The sequence below is a fragment of the Myiozetetes cayanensis genome, unplaced genomic scaffold (assembly GCF_022539395.1).
Source record: "Myiozetetes cayanensis isolate MyiCay16 unplaced genomic scaffold, myiCay2020 scf22, whole genome shotgun sequence".
NCBI classification, from domain to species: domain Eukaryota; kingdom Metazoa; phylum Chordata; class Aves; order Passeriformes; family Tyrannidae; genus Myiozetetes; species Myiozetetes cayanensis.
The window spans coordinates 1,394,276-1,417,997 of NW_026087434.1; the positions used below are offsets into that span (position 1 = coordinate 1,394,276).

Consider the following 23,722-nt stretch of genomic DNA (forward strand, 5'->3'; position numbering starts at 1 on the left):
CCTGGGCAAGGAAACTTCCACCTGAGGGGCAGCTCCAGTCTCTGCTCTCTGTGACCAGTGACAGACCACAAGGGAATGGCTGGAGCTGTGGCAGGGCAGGCTCAGGTTGGATCTCAGGACAAGGTCCTTCCCCCAGAGGGTGGTTGGCACTGCCCAGGCTCCCCAGGGCAGTGGGCACAGCCCCGAGGCTGCCAGAGCTCCAGGAGGGTTTGGACGGGGCGGGATTGTTGGGGTGTCCGTGAGTGGCCAGGGTTGGAGTGGCTGATCCCTGTGGATCCAGCTCAGGATATTCCCTGGCTCTGTGATGATTCCATGGAAGCACAGCCTCCCCACCCCGCTGTGACGCCGGCCGTGAGTCAGGGTGCAGGAATGGGCTCTCCGGGGGTGCCGGGCGCTCGCCAGCCCGTGCCGGGGGCTGGGGGAGGCGAAGGCGGCTGCGGTTTTCAGGGTTTGCAGGGCTGGGCGGGGCCAGAAAACCCCAAGCGAGGGCTTTGCACGCAAAGGAACAATAATCCCATTATGAGGCCCCACGGCGTCAAAGCAAACACGGCGCGGAGCGGGCGAGATGCGCGCCCGGGGTGGATCGTGGCACCTGAGTCACTGCTTATAAAGGGATGGATTTCACCTCCCTCCCCTCCCCTTAGGAAAGGAACAATTCAAACCTGGAGACAGAATGACTTCTATTCTTTGTTGCACGGGCTTTGTTGTCCTTGGCAGCGAGGCAGCGATTAAAGCCGAGGTGCTCGTGCGCTCGCCCGCGGGCTCCGAGCCTGGGCTCTGAACTGGGCTGCTCTGCCCGCTCCCAGCTCACCTGGGTGCCCCAATCCCATCCTGCTGGCCCTGCACGGGCCACTCTGCCTTGCTTCAGTCCCAGTGTGGACCCCCCACCACCTCAGGAACAAGCCTGGGTTTGGGAGACTGGAGGGAAGACAAAGAAAGGTCAGCTCCGGGTGTCCTTTTCCCAGGCTTATGGAGGAGATCTCATAGAATCCCAGAATGGTTTGGGAAATCTGGAAGGGACCTCAAAGCTCATCTCACTCCACACCCATGCCATAGCAAGGGACACCTTCCACTAACCCAGGTTGCTCCAAGCCCTGTCCAGCCTGGCCTTGGACACTTCCAGGGATGGGGCAGCCACAGCTTCTCTGGGCAACCTGTGCCAGGGCCTCCCCACCCTCACAGGGAAGAATTTCTTCCCAATATCCCATCTAACCCTGCCCTCTGGCAGTGGGAAGCCATTCCCACTTGTCCTGTCCCTCCAGGCCCTTGTCTGAAGTCCAGCTCTCTCGGAGCCCCTTTAGGAGGAAAGGTTGGAGCCTTCTCCAGACTGAACACTCCCAACTTCTAATTTAATAGAGTCTGTTTTTCAGGTATTTATTGGCACTCTCTAAGTGGGTGTATTTAGTCTTGCATGGTCAGCCAGCCCTAGAAAAGCTACGTGCTTGTGTCTGTCCTGGGTTCCCGGGACTGCAGCTCATGGATGAGCTCCTGGTTTACTTTTTCCTGGTTGTTTTACTTAAAATACTTAATTTTCACTGGTCAGCATCTGGGTGGTGGCTGTGGAAAGGGATGTTCTCCATGTGGTTCCTCAGGTGTTTATGTGAGGTGGGAAAGGTTGATGTGAGGGTGAAGTGCCATCAATCCAGGCACAGATCTGATGCAAATTCTTCAATCCAGAGGGTTTTTCCTCATGGGAAAAGAAGGCAAATTACACACTGAGGGATCTGCAGTTTGCACAGCTCCCATCTTAGTGCCTCTTTTCCTGTTTTAAGGCTTTTACAGTGTGAGGGTTTGTGCAAGAGCAGGGAGAAAATATTTTCAGTATGTCCTTGGTTGAGGTTTCTGGGAAATGTTTTTGTGCCTTATGATCCTACGAGGGGGATCTCGGGAGCAGGAAACTGAGCCTGAAGGTTTATTTTAATATAATCTTACAAAACGCTGATGATAACTAAAAAGCTTTTGTGTCCAGAGCTGGTTTGTGTGGGGAGTTGTTTAAATCTTTCTCTGGCTCTTGCCTCCTTGTGTTCTTACAGGAACGAGGGAAGTGTTCCCAGCCTGACACACACTCGCTCCCCGCTCGTCCCGCACGATCCTTCTGCTGTGCCTGGAGCAGGAACAAGCCCGCAGCTCCAGAGCCCGTGTGGAAACAGGAGGGAAGAGGAACAGCCTGGATCTGCTTTCCTTTTACTGCAAAATAATTTCCCTGCCATAAAATCACCAGCGAGAGCCAAGGGAAGATGAGGTCATAGGGAAAAACGCGGGCTGGGAAACAATGGAGGGAGGTGCTGGTAACGGCCGGGGTGGGGGACACCCCCCAGCCTGGGGCTTCCCCAGGGACCCCCACGTCTGCTGGGACCCCCCCTCTGCCAGGATCCCACCTTCCCTGGGACCCCCACCTGTGCCAAGACCCCAACTCCATCAGGACCCCCATCTCCTCCAGGACCCCCATGACCACTGGGACCCCCCCCTCCTCCAGGACCCCAACTGCCTTGGGACCCCCAGCACTGCTCCCCCAGCTCTGTTCAGGACAGACCAAGAGCATGAGCATTCCCAATGCTTCTTCTTTCCCTCTTTCCCAAGGTTTGAACTCCAGTGAGGGCTGGAGCATCCCTCTTTCTCCCAGCCTGGTGTTTCAGTCCGGGCTGGAAGCAGGGGCAGGAGTGGGGCTGGATTTCGAACACAAATCAGCATCTCACAGCATGTTTTGTTTTTCTCCTTCCTTTCAGGACATAATTTGTCCCAGCTCAGCTCTGCCAGTGGATGGACAAATCCTCTGTGGGGTCTGCAGCTCCTTCCGCCTGAATCTGGCATTGCTGGTGTGTCCCTGGAGGTCAGAGACCCTTGGGAATTTGGGGGGGATGTCTTAAATCAGGTCTTGGTGAAGATTTCACAAAATCCCTCCAGTGGCCTCGGTTCTGGGTGGGGAGAAAAACCCTTTGGAGACCAGGGAAATGAATCCCGACTGGGAGGACCCCCGGGGCCTCCCAAGTCATTAAACAAATTAAGTTGTTTAGAAGAAGGAGGCCCAGGTGACTGGGTGTGAAACCCCCCTGAGGCCTCGGTAATTGCTGTGCAAAGGCAGCACTGGTGGGTGGAAAGGAGACAAAGGGGTTTTAGGGGATTTTTCCTCCCCTGGTGCAGCCGGCAGCAGCTCCAGCCCAGTTTGGCTTCCTGGGGAGACTCTGCTGTGCTGGGAGCAGGAGCCTGGGCTGGGATGCCTGATGGGATGCTCTGGTCCAGCGAGGGGCTGTGCTGTCCCTGCCCTATGGGATGGGAAAGAGCTCCCCAGTCCTCCCCAGTGGGCTCCAGTTCTTTAAGTGGACCTCGGCTCCCAATCCGTGGCCTCTGACACCAGTCCTGGCTCTCACTGCTCCAAAGAGCTAATAGGAATAATTTTTTCCTGTGTAAATGTTTTTCCCGTCTGGAAAGGTGAGCAGAGCCCACCTCCACACTGAACACCTGCATGGCTCCAGAGGGAAGCACCAGCAACACCTCCCATGGCTCCAGAGGGAAACAGGGGAGGTGTTGCTGGGCCTTTCCTTTAGCCAAGGAATGGAGTAGAACTCCTGGACTCTGCTGCCTCTCCATTCTCAGGGTTAGCTGTGCTCAGACAGGTAAGATAACTGATCAGGTGAAGCATTGGTGTTTCCTTGGATGCTCTGGAGCTGCAGGAGGGACCAGGAGCCTCCATGGGCACAGGGACCCCCAGCTCTGGTTTTCCCAAGTCCTGTGTGCTCAGCACTGGCTGGGCAGTTCCTACTGGAAATTCATTTCTAAGGGATATCAACCCATCAGGTCCTTTTAATTATTAGTTGATCAGCACTTCTCAAATCAAGATACCTCATAATACCAGCAGGAAACACCAACTTCTGTTCCAACACTGCGAGCTGGGAGGGGACGATGCCCCTTCCTGAGCCACATGCTGAGTATTTATTAACAAATATTTCATTTTATTATTTAATACAGCCAGGACCAGCTCCATGGGCTGTGCCTCAGCTTGGACCCAGGCAGGCTGGACTGAGATATTCCCATTTGGGATGGGGTGCAGTGGACACTGAGGGGTCTGTGCAGGGTGTGGGGCTGCCGTTGGCACAGCGAGCGTGGAAAACGCTGCTGAGACCCGACAAGGGGCTGAGATTCCTTCTGCAGTGGGGGTGGCTTCTCTCTGGTCCTTTCCCCGCCCTCCCCCTCTCCTTGAAGCTCTCCCAGACAAGTGCTGGTTTATTGCCCGTGGTTTCCCAGCTGCACAAAGGCCGCCTTGTGCCGCCGAGCTCCAGATGTTTCACATCTTACAGGAACTCGGTCACAAGGTACCTGTTCCACTGGAGCACCAGCTGCCCTGGCTGGGGACAGAGCTGCCTCCCAGCCTTGGCTGGCACATCCCAGCCCCGGGGAGGGCAGGAGGTACCTGGTGCACTCGCTGGTGCTCCCTGTTTGGGGGTGTCACACGTGGGGCAGGATGGGAGGTGCTGCCTCCCCTGGGGCAGATCCTGGGAGGAGAGTTGGAAGGGGTCACACCAGGGATTTTTTTTTTTTCACAGAATCATGGAAATCACAGGATTGGGAGAGACCTTAAAGCTCACCCAGTCCTGCCCCCTTCCATGGGCAGGGACACTTCCCACTATCCTAGGTTGCTCCAGCCTGGCCTTGGACACTTCCAGGGATCCAGGGGCAGCCACAGCTTCTCTGGGCAACCTGTGCCAGGGCCTCCTCACCCTCACAGGGAGGAATTTCTTCCCAATATCCCATCTAGAAGGTGATCCCAGGACTCTGCTGCCAGCTGGGGATGGATCCCAAGGGTTGTGATCCTGTGGGAGAGGGATGTCCTGGCTCTGCTCCATCCCCACCCCATTCCTTTGACTGCAATCCCTTAATTGTTTCCAAAAAGCACATGACAAAAGGCAGGGAGATAATTACAGAGCCTTTCCCCCCCCCCTTATCTCGAGGAGAGTGTTGGGCAAACAGAAAACAGAGGATTAATCCTGCCAGTGGCTGAGGCTTCTCAGAGCAGCACTGGAGGGCAGGCAGGGCTGATTTACTGCCCTGTTCACAGCTATATACAGCTTTTTATTACAACTGCAATTATCCCTCTCCATCAGGATCTCCCAGGGATGTCAGGTGGCACCAGACCTTCCCTCTGCTGAGGCTGCCTGGTGTGCCCAGGCATTTGGGGACACAGCCTGGGGACACAGTGGCTCTCAGCAGGCTGTGACCCCCTGCCTTGCCATGGACCTGCCCTGCAGATGAGCCCCTGAGCTCTGCAGATCCCTGGCAGGAGGCTGGAGCCAGGTGGGCATCGGAGTCTTCTCCCAGGTAACCAGCAGCGGGCCTCAAGTTGTGCCAGGGGAGGTTTATGTTGGATATTGGGAAAAACTTCTTCATGGGAAGGGCTGAGCAGCCCTGGCACAGCTGCCCAGGGCAGGGTGGAGTCCCCATCCCTGGAGGGATTTAGAAGGCACGTGGACGTGGGTGAGTGGCCCATGGGGAATGGTTGGTGGATGGAGAACAGCTGGACTCGAGGATCTTAGGGGGGGCTTTTCCAACCTAAACTATTCTGTGATTCCTGGGATGTCTTTCTCCCCAAAATCTGTGTGTGGGGAAGGTGAGGAATGAAGGCACAGTGTGCAGCCGACCCTGGGGATGTGTTTTCTATGGAGGGAGCACTGAAGGGGGTGGTGATGGCAGGGCAGCACCTGGTGCCACCTGGCCTGGGCAGAACCCGCCCCACCCGTGGGCTGGAGGAGGCCTCTCATCCTGCAGATCCCGTGGGAGAACCAGCATGGCTCATTGGGGCTGGGAGGGGGAAGCCAAGGAGGAGGCAGCAGAACTCCCACCCTCTGCCAGGACACTTCACCCACCGGCTCTCCTGGCAGCACAGGGGCCTCGGGAGCGAACTGACCCCCTGCAAAACACTCCCCAGCCAAAGCAGCCCCTCATTCTCATGCAAAACGTGCCGGGGGGGGGCAGGGGGAGGGAATGAATCCCTCCAGAGGGGAGCAGAGCCGGGCAACTTTGCGGGAATGAAGTGAAGTAATCCCTCCCCGGCACCCCGGGCATATAAAGCACCGCGGAGCACAAGTGCCTCTCTGTCCCCTCTCTTTCTTCTCTCTCCCTTTAATAATCTTTCCCTTTTGTCCCCATACGTTTCCCCTCGGTGTCATTGTCCCCTCCTGCTCCCGCAGCCCCTCACAGCCGGGACCCTCTGCCTCGTGGAGGTGCTCCCGGTGCCACCTGCTTTTTCCCCACTTTATTTTCCAGGACACCTGATGTATTTATGTGCTTTGCTGGGTTGGTTTTTTATATTATTTATTTATTTTTTTCCCCCCCTTGCCTCTGGTTTAGGGTCTATTAAGTTTATTCCTCCTTCCCGTGCCCTGGGAGCCCCGGTTAATGAGTAACCATAGTGTGCTGGGAGGCAGCTGTCTCAGACAAACTGACGGAGACTTTTTTGGAGCTGCATAAGGGAACGTTTGTTCTGCAGCTTCTCAATAGATCCTTGTGCAGGAGGCAAGAAGTGTGGGGAGAGAAAGAAAGAGACACTAAATCACTGCCCTCCTCGAAAATCTCGCTGCGTTGTGTGTGTGTTTTTATGCCTTTTTAGAATAGATGTTGGATGAGTCACCTTTTCAAGTTGAAATAATGAAATTTATCTTCCCAGCGGAGCACACAATGTACTTTCTAACAGTGTTTTGGCTTTAAAGCTCTTTTTAAGTAACTTAAGGCTAAAACACACAGCCCATATAGACCCTGCCGTGGGGTTGGTGTCACAGGAGTGGGGATTTCCTTTGTCCTTGTCCCAGTGTAGAGCAGCTCTGGCTCTTGTGGGTCATAATTTCACCTGGTCCCTTCCTTTGCTTCTGTTTTATGGAGATTTTTGGGAGTTTATCTGACAGTTGTCACTGGGGCTGAGGCTGTTTTGCCTTCCCTGGGGTGCCTGGCTGGTGGGCCAGGCTGTGGGAGTCCAACCTTTGACTGAATAACCCCGTGTCAACTAAACCCCATCACAGAGTGCCACATCTGCTTGTTTTCTGAACAGCTCCAGGGATGGTGACTCCAGCACTTCCCTGGACAGCCTGTTCCAATGTTTGACCACTCTTTCAGTGAAGAAATCTTCCCCAGTGTCCAACCTGAACCGCCCCTGGCACAACTTGGGGCTGTTTCCTCTTATCCTATCCCTCGTTACCTGGGGGAAGAGCCTGACTCCCACCTCACCACAACCCCCCTTCAGGTGGCTGTAGAGCTCAGACATCAGGAGCAGTGATGGCAGTGAGATTCCTGCAGGGACAGACCCCTCTGTGTACTGTGTCCCTGGGTAAAGCAGCCTGGGCAGGGGCCAGGAGTGTTTTCCTGAGGGTTTGCCATCCCTGCAGCCTCTCAGCTTGGCTCCAGGTCCCTCTGAAGATGTTTCCCACTGCTCTTGCAGCTGGAGCAGCCTGTCCTTCCCAGGGCCTGGCCTGTGGTCCAGGCTGGGATCCAGGACAGGGCAAACCCTAAAAACACATAACCACACTTTTCCTCCTCTTTTGCAAAACCTCAGCTTTTGGTTTTGGTTGTTGGATTGTTTTTGGTTTGTTTTTTTTTTTTTTTTAATTTTGGGATTGGTTCAAGTTTTGGGTAAGGCTTTGGGTTGTTTGTGTTTTACCTGACAGGCAGCTCCCCGTTCCCTGGAGCAACAGTTCTTTATTGGCTCCTGCAGGCACTTGGCACTCTCAGCACACGAAATAAAAAGCTTTTTGTTTCCATATTTCAGTATATTTATATATATTTAACTGGTTTGGGGAGGGTATTTGCAGGTCAGAGGACTTTCAGAGGTTACTGTGCTGGCCAGGCCCTGGGAACAGCTGTCCTGTGGGAACTCATTCCCAGCTCACCCTTCCTTGATCTCTTTATTTTGCCATTGCTGGTGCCCATCACTAAATGATGGGGTTTGTTTTTTTGTTGTTGTTGTTTTTGGTAAAAATCAACAGCAAGTTGCAGGGTGAAGTTCATGGATGTGCCATTCCTGAGCTGGTGTGGTAAAAGCAACAGGACCTGGGGCCGTGAACCCAACTGTGCTCCCACAGAGGTGTTTGTACCCACACAGCTTTCCCAGGAATAAGAAGTTTTCCTGCTCCCCCCTCCCCGTGCTGCTGTGGGTCAGAGCAGGGCTCCCATGGCTTCCTGGTGCTTTCTCTGTTTGCCTGGAGGAATCAGTTCTTCCTCCCTGACAGATTGTGGCCATCGGGAATTCCGTATCTCAAGGATATTCTTCTGGAGAAGAACCGGTGCCTGTCCATCCTCCTGGTGGTCTCTCAACCAGCTGTGACACGGAGCCAAAGCCAGCCCTGGAGCAAGGAGCAGAACTTCCCTCTCCAGCAAAACCCTCTTCCCTTTCCATCTGCCGTTGCACTGAGGATTTCCTCTCCTTAAAAGCTCTCACACAGCTCGGAGCCAGCGGCCGCAGTCCTGCCCCACGATGGACTTGATACTTAAAGGTTGGATTTGATGATCTTGGAGGTGTTTTCCAACCTGAATGATCCTGTGATTCTGTGTTCTTGGACCAAACCCCCCTCTCCTCCTGCCCCTGTGGGATGAAGGATGCTTTCAGCTGCTCCAAGCGGATCTGTTGGGAAGCCACTGATTTTCCACGCCTCGGGAACATCTGGTTGACGTTCTTACATCCACGGGCTCTTGTGTAATTCCCCCTGTTCCCTGATCCACGCACATTTTATCTTGCTTTATGGGCAATCCTGCCCCCTCCCTGCCCACACCACCCGGCCCAGGCTCCTCATTAAAACCTGGTGCTTTTTCCTCTGGCTCGGCTCTCCCCTCCCCGGCTCAGCAGTGGCTGAGGAATGTGAGACAGGAATGCTGTCCTCTCACAAGGAGCTGGGAAGGGGGCTGGGGGGGCACGGCTATCACCTAAAAACAATGTCTGTGTTTGTGTTTGCAGCCACTGCCTCGTGTCTGGGTGTGCAGAGCAGGCGCTGCCGCCTCACCTGGCACCGGCACGGCCCGCGCGGCATCTCCCGACACCTTCCACCACCACGTCATGCTCTTGCAAAACCAGGGCTGGGAGCATCCCATAAATCAATGTCAGGCTCTTCTGGGAAGGATAAGTGCAGCTTTCCACTGCAGTTCCTTCCTCAGCTTTCCTCTGCAGTTCCTTCCTCAGGGCAGTCTCGGAGCTGCCTGGGGGTGTCTGGGCAGTGCAGAGGGAGTGACCCCCACCCCAATGCTTTGTACCAGTCAGAGGTTGGCCCAAAAGGCCCTGGAGCTCTGGCAGAGCCTTAAGAGACCTGCAGGTTGTTTTGAGTGACAATGCCTAACAGCTCTGTGTCCTGTGGGCACGTGGCTCTGAAGGAAATACCACTAAAAAGGGGGGTAAAACTTCTTAATTAAGTTACAAAAATGGTGATTTGCCTTCTGAAATCCCAGACCATCCAACCCCACAGTTCTGTCAGCCCACGGGAGCTCTTTGGAGACCTTGCTCAGGTGGTGTTGGATCAGCAAGAGCCTTTCCATTGGCTCCAGTGAGCTCTGGGTCTCATCCTGCCCAGCAGCATCACAGGGCTGAGTGCTCCTGGGCCACTCCTGTCTGTGCCCGTCTGTCCCTCTGCATCCCAGTCCTGGCTCTGTGGTCTGAGCCACTTTTGAGGGGGGTGCTGGCTGGGATGTTGAACCTCAGCGTGTCCAGCACCTCACTCCCCACTATAAACCCCAAATTGGCATCTGCCAATTTTGGTGCTGGTGCAAACCATTATTATGGGTTGGGCTGGAAGGGACCTTAAAGCTCATCTCTTTCCACACCCCTGCTGTGGGCAGGGACACCTCCCACTATCCCAGGTTGCTCCAAGCCCCGGTCCAACCTGGCCTGGAACATTTCCAGGGATGGGGCGAAATAAGCTGCATCGTGAGAAGAGGGAGGAAAAGAGAGCAGCCAAATTTCTGTGCTTGAATAAAACCAGTGGAGCTCCCAGAGGCTGGAATCAGGACTTCCCTGCCCCTTCCCAACAGGGAAGGATTGTCAGACAGGTGGTTCTTCACCCTCTTGTGCCCTGAAGCTGCAGAGATTTGTGCTGGGCTGGCACCAGCGGGTGCCCGTGGGATGGTGAATCCCATGGGAGCATCACCCCACCAGCCAAAGGACAGATGGGGCAGGGTGGCTTGGGGGGACACACAGGGACTGCAGCAGAGCCCCCCTCCAGTGCATTCCCCCAGCTCAGCTCTTCACTGCGAGTTGTGTTCTGGCTCTTGCCAAACAGGTTTTAATTTCCAGAACGTGGGTATGAAAAAGCAGCACAACCCCCTCCTGCACAGCACTGAAATATGGCTTTTTTTTTTCTTTTTAATATACCATAAACGATGACCTTTTCCCTCCTTAAGCAGGCAGCCAACACAAGCACAACAATGTGATTTGTGCAGCTTTTCAGTTGCGGTTTCTTCAAGAAATTCATCTGGTCTCGAAGCAATTAAGGGAAGGGAAGCATTTCCACTCCGGCTTCGGGCCCTGAAAACCTGCCAGGAGGGTTTTTTTCCTTCCCCTCCACTTTCCCTCTTGCTGCCTCAGCCCCCCTTGCTCACTTGTCCTAGAAAACCTCTGTGGTTTCACTTCATCAGCTCTTCTGAGCGAGGGAGGGCAAATCCCCACCCAGTGCAGGTGGGAAGACGCTGGATCCGCGTCTCTGTGCAGCTGGTGGGGTGGGACATTGCCCTCCTGGGGCCAAGCCCAGCATCCAACTGGATGAGGGTTGTGCAGGATCATCCCCCCTCTGACCAGCACCTCCTGCACCCGCTGCCCTGCCACGGTTCAGTTGTCCCTGTGGCAGAGGGGCTGTGACTGGAGGGAGGGTCACGGGTGGCTGCCACCGTCCTTGTGCCTGATGTCCCCTTTAGGACATTTCCCAGAGCACGTGGGGTTCATGGAGCAGCAGGGAAACCTGTGGGACGAGACTCTGTCCTGCCGGGTGACTTTGCCTGGACCGAGTGCGCTTGGGAGTACGGGCCTTTCCAGGAGCCCCCGAGTTAACAGCACGGTTAATTGCTCATTCATTCCACGGATGGGTTAATAATTAAGTTAAATTAATAATTGGGACAATAATTAAACTAAACAATAACCAATACACGGGACAATTGAAGCCCTCGGTCTCCGCGCCGGGGTTTTGGTGCGGTTACTCATTTACCGGCAGTTTAGGGGCCGGTTTGGCGTCGGACTGGCTGTGCCAGGGATGCGGCTCCCGGAGTCCCGCGAAAAACCGGGCTTTTCCAGGCGAAACCACCGGCTCTTCCCCCCGGGGATGGCAGAGGGCAACGAGGTCCCGTTGAAGAGCGAAACCACCCCCCATTCCTGCCCCTCTACCGCTCCCCTGGGTCCTCCCTCCCGCCCGCGCTCTCCCCTCCCCTCCCCGCGCGGGGCGGACGGACAGAGGGAGGGAGGAAGGAAGGACGGAGCGAGAGAGGGAGGTGGCTCCGGGCCGGGGGGAGGAACTACAAGTCCCGTGAAGCCGCGCCGCCCGCCGCCGCCCCCGCGGCTATATAAGGGGGAATGGCCCGGCAGCCGCAGTCGGAGCATCCCTGGCCGCGTTGGAGACGCTCCGGTCCCGCATCCCGGGCTCCTGCACCGGCACCCGCGCGGGTATTCCCGCCGGGAGACGCGAGCGAGGCCGTGCCCAGACCCCTGGAGCGGGATGTGGGTATGGAGAAGGAGGATATGGAGGAGGAGGAGGAGGAGGATGCCGCTCCCGCGCCGGGGGACCCGCAGCCCCGGGGCTGTTCCGGCGGGACGCGGCTCGGAGGTGGAGGTGGAGGTGGGTGCCCCACTGGACTTGGGGGGTCGGGCAGGGGCTCTCCCGCCCCGCACTTGCTCCTGCCGGTCCCGTTAAACGCGGGGCGGCCCCGGGGGCTGCGGGTGCGCCCCGGGGGTCCCGGCACGGGAGGGGGCTCAGCTGAGGCGCTGCGGAGCCCCCCGGTGCCCGCCCCCGCTGCATCCCCCCCGTACCATCGCCTTTGTGTCCCAGCGGCTCCCGAGCGCTCCCCCTTCCCGGGGGCGAGGGGCTCCGACCGGGGGATGCTCCTCGCTCGGGGCCCGAGCGCGGAGGGGAGGCGGGCGCCGGTCCTGGGGAGCGGGGAGGGCTCCTGTTCTCTCCGGGGAAAACCGTGCGGCTGCTCTTTGGATTCGTTGTTTGGGGGTTTTGGTTTTTTTCTTTGTTTATTTTTAATAGGGTTTCTTTAGGGAAAAACACACACGGCGCTTCCCTTCCCCTACCGTGGGAATACCTTGCCCTGGGGCAGGTGCCCAGCCGGGATGATGGATAATACATAAAACCCCTCAAAACCCCCTCCCCTCCTCTGCTGGGGTCCGAGGGGTCTCTCTCCAGCCCGTGTGAGCCCGGGAGTGAGGGACACTTGCTCGGGGCTGGTGATTCAGGGTATCTGTGATGCACAAGAGCACTTCTGTGCGAATTCTGGAAAAATATGAATGACTCCCTTATTTTGCTCGCTACAACAAAAAGACCACACCAGTCTAGACCTGCAACCAATAACACACAGAGCAGTGAGTGCTGTCTGCTCACAGGGACCTGGCAGTAGGAGAACACCAGCCCTTGCAGATTTTGAGCCCACTGAGCCCTACGCAGGGCCAGGGATGCCTGTCTGGGGAAAGGATGTTTGAGGTTACTTTGATATAAACAAGAGAAGCTTTTATTGCCCAGACATTGTTAGTGTTGCTCTTTGCTGGCTTGGAATGTGTTTCCTCTGAAGGGTTTGGAAACTGCAGGAATTGCTCAGCTCTTGCTAATTGAGACATCTTTTTATAATCACGGTCACAGCTGGTGGGAGGGAAGTGGGGGGAAGAGGGCTGGTGACTCAGGCCTTGGGAAGAAGCTGCCTGGTGTTGTGAAGGGGAGATTCCAGCTTGGAGGCTGGAGCAGGATTCACAAGGACACTGTCCTCCTCTGCTGTCAGGCAGGTGATGTTGTCAGGACATCAGCTTTCTCATTTCCCCGTAGAATTTGGTTGGAGGGGGAAAAAAATCTTCCTGGGTCACCTCAATCCCTCCCACAGGTGTGGAGGTCAACATGTGTGGTGAGTTAAAGCCTTGTGATGTGGGGAGACATTCTGGGGCAGAGGGAGCTGTGATATTTTTGTGTTCTCCTTTTCAAAGGCTTTGCTGCAAAAAAGAACCAGATCTGCTGGGACTTGCTTTTTGTGAGGGCTTCCCAGATGCTTTCCACGTTCAGGTGTCTCAAACAAAAGGTGGTCCGAGATGTGGCACCCTTCAAGCTTCACTTGATGAGCCAGTGATTGGGAACCCTTTTTGGGGTGGTGTTGAAAGGCAGTGGGGTCACTCTGCAGCCCCCCTGACTGTGGGGATATCAGTTTTGTGATGGGAAAAGGCCCTTGGTTGAAGGTGTTTTGCAAGCAGAGTGTGTGTGAAGAGAAAGGCAACCCCAGTTCTCGTGCTGGCAGGAGGAGGTGCAGTCGCTGCACGGCCAGGGGTGTTCCTGTGGTGTCTCCCAAGGTGGCAGGGATGCTGCTCTGGGGAAGGCTGGGGTGGGCAGGGGGAGGTGTGGGGGGAGCAGGCACTGGTGGGTCTCTCGGTGGGACTCGGGTGCTCTGGCAGATTCCAGAGCTGGAGGTGCTGGTGCTGCAGCTGCTTCTCCTGCCCCAGGAGCTGGCAGAGGAGGGTCCCAGGAGTGTCCGTGCTCTGCCTCTGCTGAGCCAGGAAATCAGTGCTGTCGGAGTCCAGAGCCTGCAGGGACAGGAGCCATGGGGAAAGCAACCCACATGGGGTCCACCCACAGCTCTGGGGGGTTGTCAGGACCCAGTCTGGAGGCACTGAGCTGGGGCTGGGCCCCTTGGAAAAGGATCACCCCCACCAGAGCCTCTGGAATGGCTGTACTGGAGCTGTGACCTGGGGGAGGTGGAATCACCCTTCCTGGGATGCCCTAAGACAGGCTGGGATAAGGGATGGTCACACTGTCACTGTTTGAGGACCAGCTGTAAATTAAAGTACATATTTTGGGGGTTCAGTGGTCTCTGAACCAGACTCATCTCATCCACACCTGCCTGGCTGGGGCTCAGTGTTACAGCTGCAGAGCAGAGGACTTGGGGCATGTTGTGACCTGGGGCTGGGTCCTGACTGTTTTTGGGATGCTTTTGCCTGCAGTGAAGCACAGCTGGAAGTGACATCTGGAAGCCCTGGGCTCCGACCTGGCTCTCCCAAGGGCTGGATTTTGGCGTGCATTCCTCTTGTGCCTGGTTATAAATATATTTGGCCCAGTAGCATCACTTCTTGGTGACTTTTAGTAGCAGCCGGCTCAGATCTAGACAGTTTTGGACTCAAGTTCCTCTGTCTGGGGGTTCTTCTGTACAAGAAGCGATCGGAGTGCCTTAAACTTTTGGAGATCAAACGTTTTGGGCCACACCCGCCGCCCTCCCTCCTGCTCCCTGAGCCCTGGACAACGGGGGGGATAATGCCAGGAGCACAATGCAGCCTGCTGGGGGGCTTTTTGGGTTGTTTGAACTTTGAACAGAAAAGCAAAGCAACAAAAGAGAGGGCAAGAAAAGCCCAGGGCTCTGCCAGTTACCGCGGCCGGCCAGAAAGTTAGAACTGCATTACAAAGGGTGGCCTTGTTCAGAAGGGCTCATTTCATCAGAAAGATGCATTTAAAACAAAAACCGAGGGGCAAATGCGAGCAGAAAGTCCCCCATGTTAGTATAAACACTGCATGAAAACACTTTTATTGCCTCCTATAACTCCCTAATAAATACTGTTCCTTTTTGATGAAAGCTCTTAACACAGGATTAGGGTTTACAGCGCGCTGCCTTATTAGTCCCTGGAGACAGAGCCCATGCTCAGTGTGGCTCTGTGCCCTGCTCTCAGCCCTCTCAGAGCTCCAGGGTTTCCCCCTTTCTTGCTTTTGGGTTTTTCCCCGCTCTCTGTGGCAGCATCTGAACTGCAGGCAGTGCTTTCCTGGAGGAGGAGCGGAGTGAGTGTGGTCAGGGAGGTCGTTCTCACCTCCGGTTCATCTGTAGGTGTGATTCTCCCACACAGAGCTGATGAGGTGTGAAGAGCTCGGCCCCGGGGTTGTGCTGCACCCCTGCCCTAAGAAGGTAACATTTTTAAAATTCGAGTGGCTCCCCTTTCAGCCAAGCCACAGATGTTTTTTGAGGGCTAAAACCTAAGCCTTTAAATAAATGTGTTTGATCCCTGGGTGGTTGTGCAGCTTTCCTGAAAAAAAACCCCAAAAACCACCTCCCTCAGAATGGGTTTTGTATCAGGAGAAAATGTTGGCTAGTCAGGATTTTTATAAAGCTTATTCCTCTGGGGTTTTATTCCTGCTTTTCGTCCCTGGGAGGGGATCATACCAGACATGATCTGCTGTCACCTCTCCTGTATGGCTGCAGGAAAACCTTCCATGAAGGAGCAGAGATGGCTCTGTGCTGGGTAAAGCTCAGCCTAAGGCAACCTTGGACCTCTCTGGCAACGTGGCTTGATCACCAGAGCCAAGAGGTTTTGTCATGGTGACACACAGGAGCTTCAGGCTGGCTTTGGGGTGATGCTCTGGATTTCTGGAGGGTGTCCTGTACGGGGCCAGGTGGAGGAAGGTGCTCTGGGACCTGTGTCACATCATTCCCACTCTGGATGGCTGTGCCCTCACTGCTGTCATTGGGCTTTGCTTCAGCTCCTGCTGCTGGTCCTGTAAATGGTGGTTCCAGGCCAGGGTGTGCCAGAGGTTTGGTGTGTGGTGTGAGGGCTCACCCTGGCAGGCAGGAGGTGCAGCAAAGGTGCCTTTAGGATCTGTAGGCTGAGTGATCAGGGTGTTCCTGCTGGGGGACGTTCCCCCCTGCCCATCCTTGTTCCCTGCAGATCAGCTCAGTGCTGGCACTGGCACATGTCCAGGCAGGGTGTCTCTGCAGGGACAGGAACCTGCTGCTGGCTGCCAGTGACACCAAGAGGCAGCTTGATTCACTCTGGACCTGGATGGCCAGGGATGTAGAGAACTTGGGAGTGAACTCTGGGAATTAAAGCTCACAGGAGCTTCTGTGCCCTTCCAGACTATGCAGAGCAGGTCCCCTCCCTGCTGAGGGTGTGGATGAGCTTTAGCAGGTTTCCTCATGGCCAGCACCGCTAGTGGACTTGGTTTTGTTGCATTTGTTTCCAGCATCTCCTCGGCAAGTGGAAGTGAAGAGGGAATGAGGGAGCCTGTGGATGAGGTCCTCACACACCTCTGGAGTGACAGTGTGACCAGCAGGGCTCACTTTGGGGGTAGGCACGATGTTGGCACCTGGGCTGTGGTTGCCCTGAGTGCCAGAAATGCTGCTGGGGAGGAGGAGCTGCTCACCTGGAGCAGGCTGGCAGGGCTCTCTGCACCCCTGTTTCCCACGGCCATGCCATCCTCTCTGCGTGGATGTGGTTTGTGTCTGCAGGGGACAGTTGTTCCTGCGTCCCTGGCAGGGTGGGTGGTGCCATCCTGCTCCACCTGGTCCATCAGTGGGTGTTGGAGCCAGTGTTCCTGGGATAATCCCTCCTCTGCACCTCATTCCTTCTGAGGCAATGGAAGGACCTGGAAGCAGAAGGAGGTGGCTCATGGAAGCGGCACCTGTGGGAGGGAGGAGAGGGACGAGGCACCCCCTGCTCGAGGGTCTGGGCAGTTCCTCAATAAACTGGCCAGTGAGCACCATCCAACCTCTCAGTGTGTCCCAGTGGAATATGTCAGACCTCCCCAGCTCAGGGGGGGAAGGGAGGCAGAGCTTCCCAGCCCAGCGGACTGGATGGGAAATAATGATCCCCTTTTTAAAGCTTCTTCAATTGTTCCTGAAAATCCTTTTTAAAAGGAGGAAAGTTCCTTCCTTCCTTTCAGCTCCCGGTATCTTTAAGAATTCGCTCTATTGTGAGCCCAGGACAGAGACCCTTCTATGAGGGCTGCCCAGGCGCTCCTCGGAGCCCCCCTCCCCACACCCCTCCCACCCCATCCCAACAAGCCCCCATTCTCCTCTGAAGAGGGTCCCTCTGTCTAACGCCAAGTAACTCTTAAGGGTAGCATTTATCCTCGGGCACTCAGCTCACAAAGAGTGCTGGAGTGTCAAATAAACTCACTCCAGCCTGCAAAGAGAAGAGGAAGAAAACACAAAACCCCCTTTATTTCCACCCCTGCGGGGAAACAAATACGGACTTTGTGCCGGGGAGCAGCGGCGCCCTGAGGAGGCAGGGCAGGGGCTGTGCTCGTGTGCATCCCCTGCACACGCCAGGGGCTGTGCAGGGACCTGCCATGGAGCAGGACATCAAAACCCTCCCCCAAAAAACGCTGGCCATCCATCCGTGTGCCCGCCGCTCCCAGGGCAGAGGGGTCCCTGCTCCCTCTGCCAGCGGGTGGGTGACTTCCCTGGGTTTGGCTTAGAGGGGAGGAAGATGCTGCTTCTGTCCTGGGCTCTTTGCTGGGGTTGTCCCCAAAGGTAAGGGACAGTGGGGGTCTGTGCTTGGACACGTCTTCAGCAGATCCTTTCAGCCCCGAGGGGCTCAGCGCCGCTGCAGGGGCTGATTCCATCGGGAGGCTGCTGCAGGAGGGAATTCAGCTTGGGAACTGTCACCTTTCTGAGCCCTGTGGCTGTTTGCTGTGTTGGTCGCTGCTGCTGTGTGGAGGAGACGTGGTGCCCTGCAAAGAAATCCCCAGGTCACTCCTGGTCCCTCATCCTGGCATTTGTTTCTCCACAGGTTTTGGCATCTGCTGCCTCAGGAACGACAAATTCCATCGGCCACAACTGCCGTGGGACTGTCGCTGTGCCAGAAGTGAGGAGACCAGAGCCTGACCATGTGCAGGATTGGGGCTTGTTCCCCCTCCACCAACAGTCCTGAGCTGAGAGGATTTGTCTGTGGATGGTTCCTCTGCCCTGGGATCTCTGACATCATAAACCCTCCTGGACTGCTGTGGGTTTTGGATGCTCCCTTCTGTTTGTAGCTGGGAATGGCACAGCCAGGAGGCTGCAGGCCCCTGCTCCTCTCCAGACCTGGTGGATTACTGCTCTTGGCATCGTTGTGGTGGAACTGGCTTGGACAGGTGAAGTCTCCCAATGGACAGATGTGGAAAAGCAGTTATACAGCCCCTCTTTTCCTGGGCTGCTGTGGGCATCGTGGCTCTGGAGGAGGAAGGAGAACATGCACAAGTGTAGGACAAATCCTGCTGCTTTTAGGTGAGTCAAAAATATTTTGCTTCTCCTTTTTTTCTTTAAGCACCTTTCTGTGGGATTTCTGTAAAAATTATATTTTTTCCTCACTTGAGAAAACGATGCCAAATGGAGTGACCTGCTGTAAGGGAATGTGGGAGCAGACAGGCTCGTTTCTGACAGCTGAGCTGCCTCCCCCTGCCTGTTTTCATCAGAGCAAGAACATTTTAGTACCGTCTGAGCCTGAAATCCCTAATAAGAGTTTTCTTCCTGGAGTTTTATTGCTCAGTAATGAACAAAGGGGTTAAAGGCTGCAGCCCCTCAGCAGTTTTTCCTTTCCCTGAGGGTATTGTGGGGCTCCTGGGGGTTGCAGGGATGAGCTGAAAGGTTCCCTTTGGAAAGGAGGGTGGTGTAAACCTCCATGTGCTGGAAACCCCACTCTCCTGCTAGAAAGTGATGCCAGGGCTCTGGATGCTGAGGGGACTCGTGGTGGTGTCGACAGCCTGGTGTGATGTTGGGAGAAGTGCCCGGGGGGCTGTTGGGAACAGCTGAGATGTGTGAGGGTGAAACATGGGGGGTTCTGCCTGGCTGGGGAATGGGGTGATGATCCCTGGGCCAGGGCAGGTGGAGTTTGCCCTCACCAGCCCTTTGTGCTGCCTCTTGGCCAGAGGTCAGTGCAGTGGGCACTTACCAGTTCCCCTGGGCCTGGCCTGCAGTGACACTTGGCTTCTGTTGTCCCTGTGTGTTCTGGGGAGGACATTCCCCTCCAGTCCCTGGTCCCTGTGAAGGCTCTAATGACCCTTTGCTCTGAACCGGGAGGGTCCAGCTGGGTTTTGGCACGTGGAGCAGAACTGACCCTTTAAATTGAGGAGGTGCTGTGGTTTGCCCTGCCCAGGCTGCTTTCTCAGTGATGCTTCCTTTGTGAGAATGAGACTCAGAAATGTGAATAAAGGGAAGATTTCTGCTGGGAAAGACTTGGCTTTGAAAAATATGTGTCTGATTTTGGTTAGGGCACATCTGTTCTTGTTTGCTGGTGGGCAGTCAGTCCAAGAGGGCTGATGCAGCCTGGCAGGGATGTGAGCTCTGTCCTGGTGGGGCTGTGGAATGTCCTGCAGGAGCTGAGCAGGGACTGTGCCAGGGTGGGCACTGAAAGAGACCTTTAAGGCTGCTGCTCTTCCATTTTATTGAACACAAATCCGGGAGGATCTGGTGTTTGCTCTTGCCAGAGATGGCTCTGCCAGCTGGGTGCTCTTGGGATGGACAGAGATGGAAAATCCAAACCTGAAGAGCTGAGGGGCTGAATGTTCTTCTGCACTGCAAACTCCCAGCTGTTTGAGCAGAGCTGGGATGTTCCAATTCCCTCCCCTTGACAGTGTCTGACTGGTGCTGTTACAGCTCAGGCCCTTCCCAAACCCTTGGGATTGTGGTTTTTCCTGGATGATGATATGAATGTACCAAGCACTTGACTTCATTCCTCCACAACACGAGTCTCTGGCTTCCTCTCCTGTCCCTGCCTGTGAAGTGCAGGCAGGAGGGATGAGATTGTGCACATCACCCTGCTGGTAGTGCCACATTTTCGAGGGCTGAGCAACTTGTGCTGGGGCAAAGCTGAGACTGATGTACATCAGCCCTGAGCTGATGTAAAGCAACCCAGACCTGCTGGACTCCTCTGCACCAGCTGCTGTGATTCAGGGCCAGGCTGGTACTTGGAGTTGGGTTTTGGTTTTTGCATCATTCCCTGTGGCTGTTGGGAGCTGGGTCCCTGCTGCTGCTGCTCATGGTACTGGAGGGTCAGGCAGTGCTGCTGCCCTTCTTCCTGGATCACAGAATCATGGAATGGTCTGGGTTGGAAGGGACCTCAAAGCCCATGGGCAGGGACACCTTCCAGTAGAACAGGTTGCTCCTGGGTTTGGACCCAGGGAAACCCACCGGCAAGCAGCCAAGAGGCTCAGCCCCTTGCCCCGTGGCACCTCAGGGAACCACGGGATCATTTCGGTGGGAAAAGCTCTCCCAGGTCGTTGAGTCCAACCATTCCTCCAGCTCCGGCTGAACCGTGAGGTGACCCCGCTGGGCACGGGGGTGCTGGATCCTGGCTGGGGCTGGGGAGCACTCTCCGGGCGGGGGTGGCGGATCCCAGGGGGATGGGGATTGGGATGGGGATGGGGATGGGGATGGGGATCGGGATCGGGATCGGGGTCGCTGCCGGGCGCGCGCTGACACCTGGCGGCAGCTCCGGGCAGGGCCGGCAGTGCCGGGCGGGGCCCGCAGGGGGCGCGCGGGGGCAGCGGCGGGATCGGGATCCCGTGGGATCCTATGGAATTGGATGGGATGGTCTGGCTGGGGAGGGACTTAAAGCTCATCCAGTGCCACCTCCTGCCATGGGCAGGGACACCTTCCACCAGCCCAGGTTGCTCTAAGCCCTGTCCAACCTGGCCTTGGACACTCCCAGGGATGGGGCAGCAACAGCTTCTGTGGGAATTCCATTCCAGCCCCTCTCCACCCTCCCAGGGAGGAATTCCTTCCCAGTATCCCATCTAACCCTGCCCTCTGTGAGTGGGAAGCCATCCTCCCTTATCCTGTCACTTCAGGCCCTTGTGTGAAGTCCCACTTCAGGTCCTTGTCCCCAGTCCCTCTCCAGCTCTCCTGGAGCCCCTTTAGCCCCTTCCAGGGGCTCCAAGGTCTTCCCGGAGCCTTTTCTTTTCCAGGCTGAACATCCCCATTTCCCTGCCTGTCTCCATAGCAGAGCTGCTCCAGCCCTCTGCTTCCTGAGCTGAAAAAGCTGGGGAGAAAGAGGTGGAAAAACCCACGGAGCAATCCCTGGAAGCAGCGGGCAAACAGGGCAGGGCTGCTCCAGCACCAGGCGGATGAGCTGGAATACAGGGGGAAAACAATGAACTGGGTGTTTGCCGTGTCAAAAATCGCGGGGGGACGATTGTCAGTGGCTTCTCGGCGAGCTGCCCCGAGCGCGGGTCCCGCGGCCGCTGGATGGCAGCGGAGCTCCGCGGCATTCCCACTGCTCGGCATTCCCGCTCCGCTCCATCCCCCGCTCCGCTTCGCCGGTGGCTCCACCACCCGCCCGGAGCGGCCGGGCTGGGGCACAGGGATCCGAACCCCCCGGGAATGGGTGCTGATTTCGGGTAAAGGGCAATTCCCAACCTCCTGGGATGCTCGTGGAGGTACAGACCCGACAGCAAGGAGCTGTTCAGGAGTTGGACTTGATGGTCCCTGTGGGTCCCTTCCAGCGGTGGATGCTCCGTGACTCTAGAGAACCAGAATCTACGAATCCTGACACCCTGAGGGCAGAGTGTCAGGGCAGTGAGGGATGAGGCTGGGGAGGGAGCGGATCTGGGGTGATAAACATGACAATTATGCATCTGCTTTGGGCATTTGGGAAAACTTAAGCTGTACCTGAAAAGCTCCTGATCCATGAGTATGACCTGGAAATGCGGGTGTTTGGGAATCGGGAAGTGTGTGCAGGGGGACACTGGGAGAGCAACAGGCTCTACCAGCAACTGGTTTGGGTGAGGGTCTCTTGGGGTGTGACCCAGAGGCATCTGCTGTCCCTGCTGTCTCCAGCACACTCCGGGCTGGTCACCTACACGACATTATTGCTGGAGCTGGGAGGTTGACACAGGAATGGCTCAATGTGCTGTCTTCTCCCAGAGAAAAGCTTGGAAAGCTCCTGCTCTGCCTCTCCCTGTCCAAGTCCCCCGGGACCAGAAGGGCTGGGAGCGTTGTCTGGCTCCGCTTGCACTGGCTCTGTCTGGGAGCGGGTGAATTATCGCTGGATAAACCCCCGTGTTTGGCTGCCTTGAAAAGCACTTCCAGAGCAGTCCCAGACTGCCTGCTCGGCACCGCTCACGTTGAAAGGTTTCACTGTCCAGGCTCCCTCCTCCATGGCTGGAGCCAACTGCAAATTCCAGCAGCGCTACCAGCCCAGGGGCCGGGTTGCCATGGTGAATGCATTTGGGTTCTGCACCTAAGAGCCTGGAGTTTTTGGGGAGTTTTTAGCCAGGAGTGTCACGGTTTGTCCGTCCTCTGGCTGCTCCCTTTGGGGGACGAGCTGCCTGCCTTGGGGACAGAGCCACCAGCTCTGTTCTCACACTGCTCAGGGCTCCAACAGCCCCTCTGGGTGCCGAGGCTTTCCTGGGACCTGCTTTTCCTCACACCAGGACCCATCCCTGCCATGCTGTGCCCCTGCCACGCTCCTTCTGCTTGCTGGTCCAAACCCCAGTGAACCTGGTTTGGTTTGCCAAGGTGCTACTTCGACCCTCCTGTGCTGAACCCAAATGAAGTGTTTTTAACAGGGGCTTTGCATTCGATGAGTTGTGAGTTGCACCTTCAGGTAGATGAAGTTTGTGTGCCTGGCTGGGATCTCGCCCCCCTCCCAGCCCCGTGTGCGTCACTGAGAGGCAAAAATCTTACTCAGAAACTCTATTTAGGTTTTCCATGTGTTGCCTCACCTGCCTTTATAAAGAAAAGGAGTCTTTGAGTTTATATCTTTGCCCTTCCTGAGGGTGCATCTGCCCAGCAAGGACATCTCCCGTGCCCCGGGAGCTGTGCTGCGCCCTTGGCCTCTGGAATGCTCTTTTCATTGATATTTTCTGGGAACAAAAATGCCTGCTTTGTATCCACTGCCCCTTTCTTTCCCCACGCAGAAGGGGAGGGAGAAAATGACTAAAATATTTTCTTGTAACAAAAGGCTGGGGGTGAATCTAGATCAGCCATTCTGATCCGTTTCAGGCCAAATCTCCAGGGTTTTCAGCGGAGAAATTAAAACACTGGAGCTTTCTCTTTTCTTCAGAAGAACAAACAGGAGCGGTTACCACTTCCTCCAGCTCATAAACAAAACCAGCCCGACGTCTCCAGGAGAAACCCTGCCAAGAGACTTTCCTTCCTAATTGTTTGATTTTTTTTCACTTCTGATTAGTATTCGGGAGTGCCTGGCACACAAGCGGGAAGTTTCAGGAACAGGCTGTAGATCTTGCTTCCAGCAAATCCTTCCCTCCTTTGCCATCTTTTGCCCTCCTGTCTGTCCCACTCACCCCCTCTCTCCCTCCCTCTTTTTCCTGCTTTGTTTTCCCTCATCCTTCCAGTGCTGCTGGTGGCTTTTGGCCACCAAATCCATGGCAGGGGGTTGGAACTGGATGATCTTTGAGGTCCTTTCCAACCCGAATCATTCTGGGGTTCTGTGAACCCCCAGCACTCGCTTTTCCTCTTGAAGCTTTGCTGCACTTGCAGGAACTGCATCAAGCTCCAAAGGCTTTTTTAGTGACCTGCTCTTGTGCAGTTCCTTTGCTTCCAGGCTTTTCTCTGCTCTTGGGAAGGAGCCTTGGCTGGCCTGCCTGCAGGGGAATTCCCTTTCCCAGGAGGAAAAAGGGCAGGTTGGCATTTGGATCAGATTTGTAAGTGCTGACAAGAATAAAGGGTGCAAAGCGTGGGGCTGAGATGGGATTTTGCTGTACACAGTGGGATCTCCTCCATCCGCCCCTGCATCCTCTTAACTTTGTCCTCAGTAAAACTGTGAAAGGATGGGATCCTGGGAGTTCTGTGGGGCTGCTGGCACTGCCGTGGGACA

General features: G+C 55.8%; 1 protein-coding gene across 9 annotated transcripts in view; it reads left to right on the forward strand.

Annotated features, from left to right (window-relative positions):
• Nucleotides 1-23,722, forward strand: part of SLC39A11 (solute carrier family 39 member 11) — a 251,285-nt gene that overhangs the window by 75,764 nt on the left and 151,799 nt on the right. For 4 of the 9 annotated variants that reach the window (XR_007629322.1, XR_007629321.1, XR_007629323.1 and 1 more), the window contains exons 1-2: nucleotides 2,238-5,313; nucleotides 17,696-18,171. The gene's annotated coding sequence lies outside the window, so the exon portion shown is untranslated. Of the gene's footprint in view, nucleotides 1-2,033; nucleotides 5,314-7,967; nucleotides 8,796-17,695; nucleotides 18,172-23,722 lie in introns of those variants that run through there. The other 5 variants (XR_007629326.1, XR_007629324.1, XR_007629325.1 and 2 more) reach the window with 5 other exon arrangements.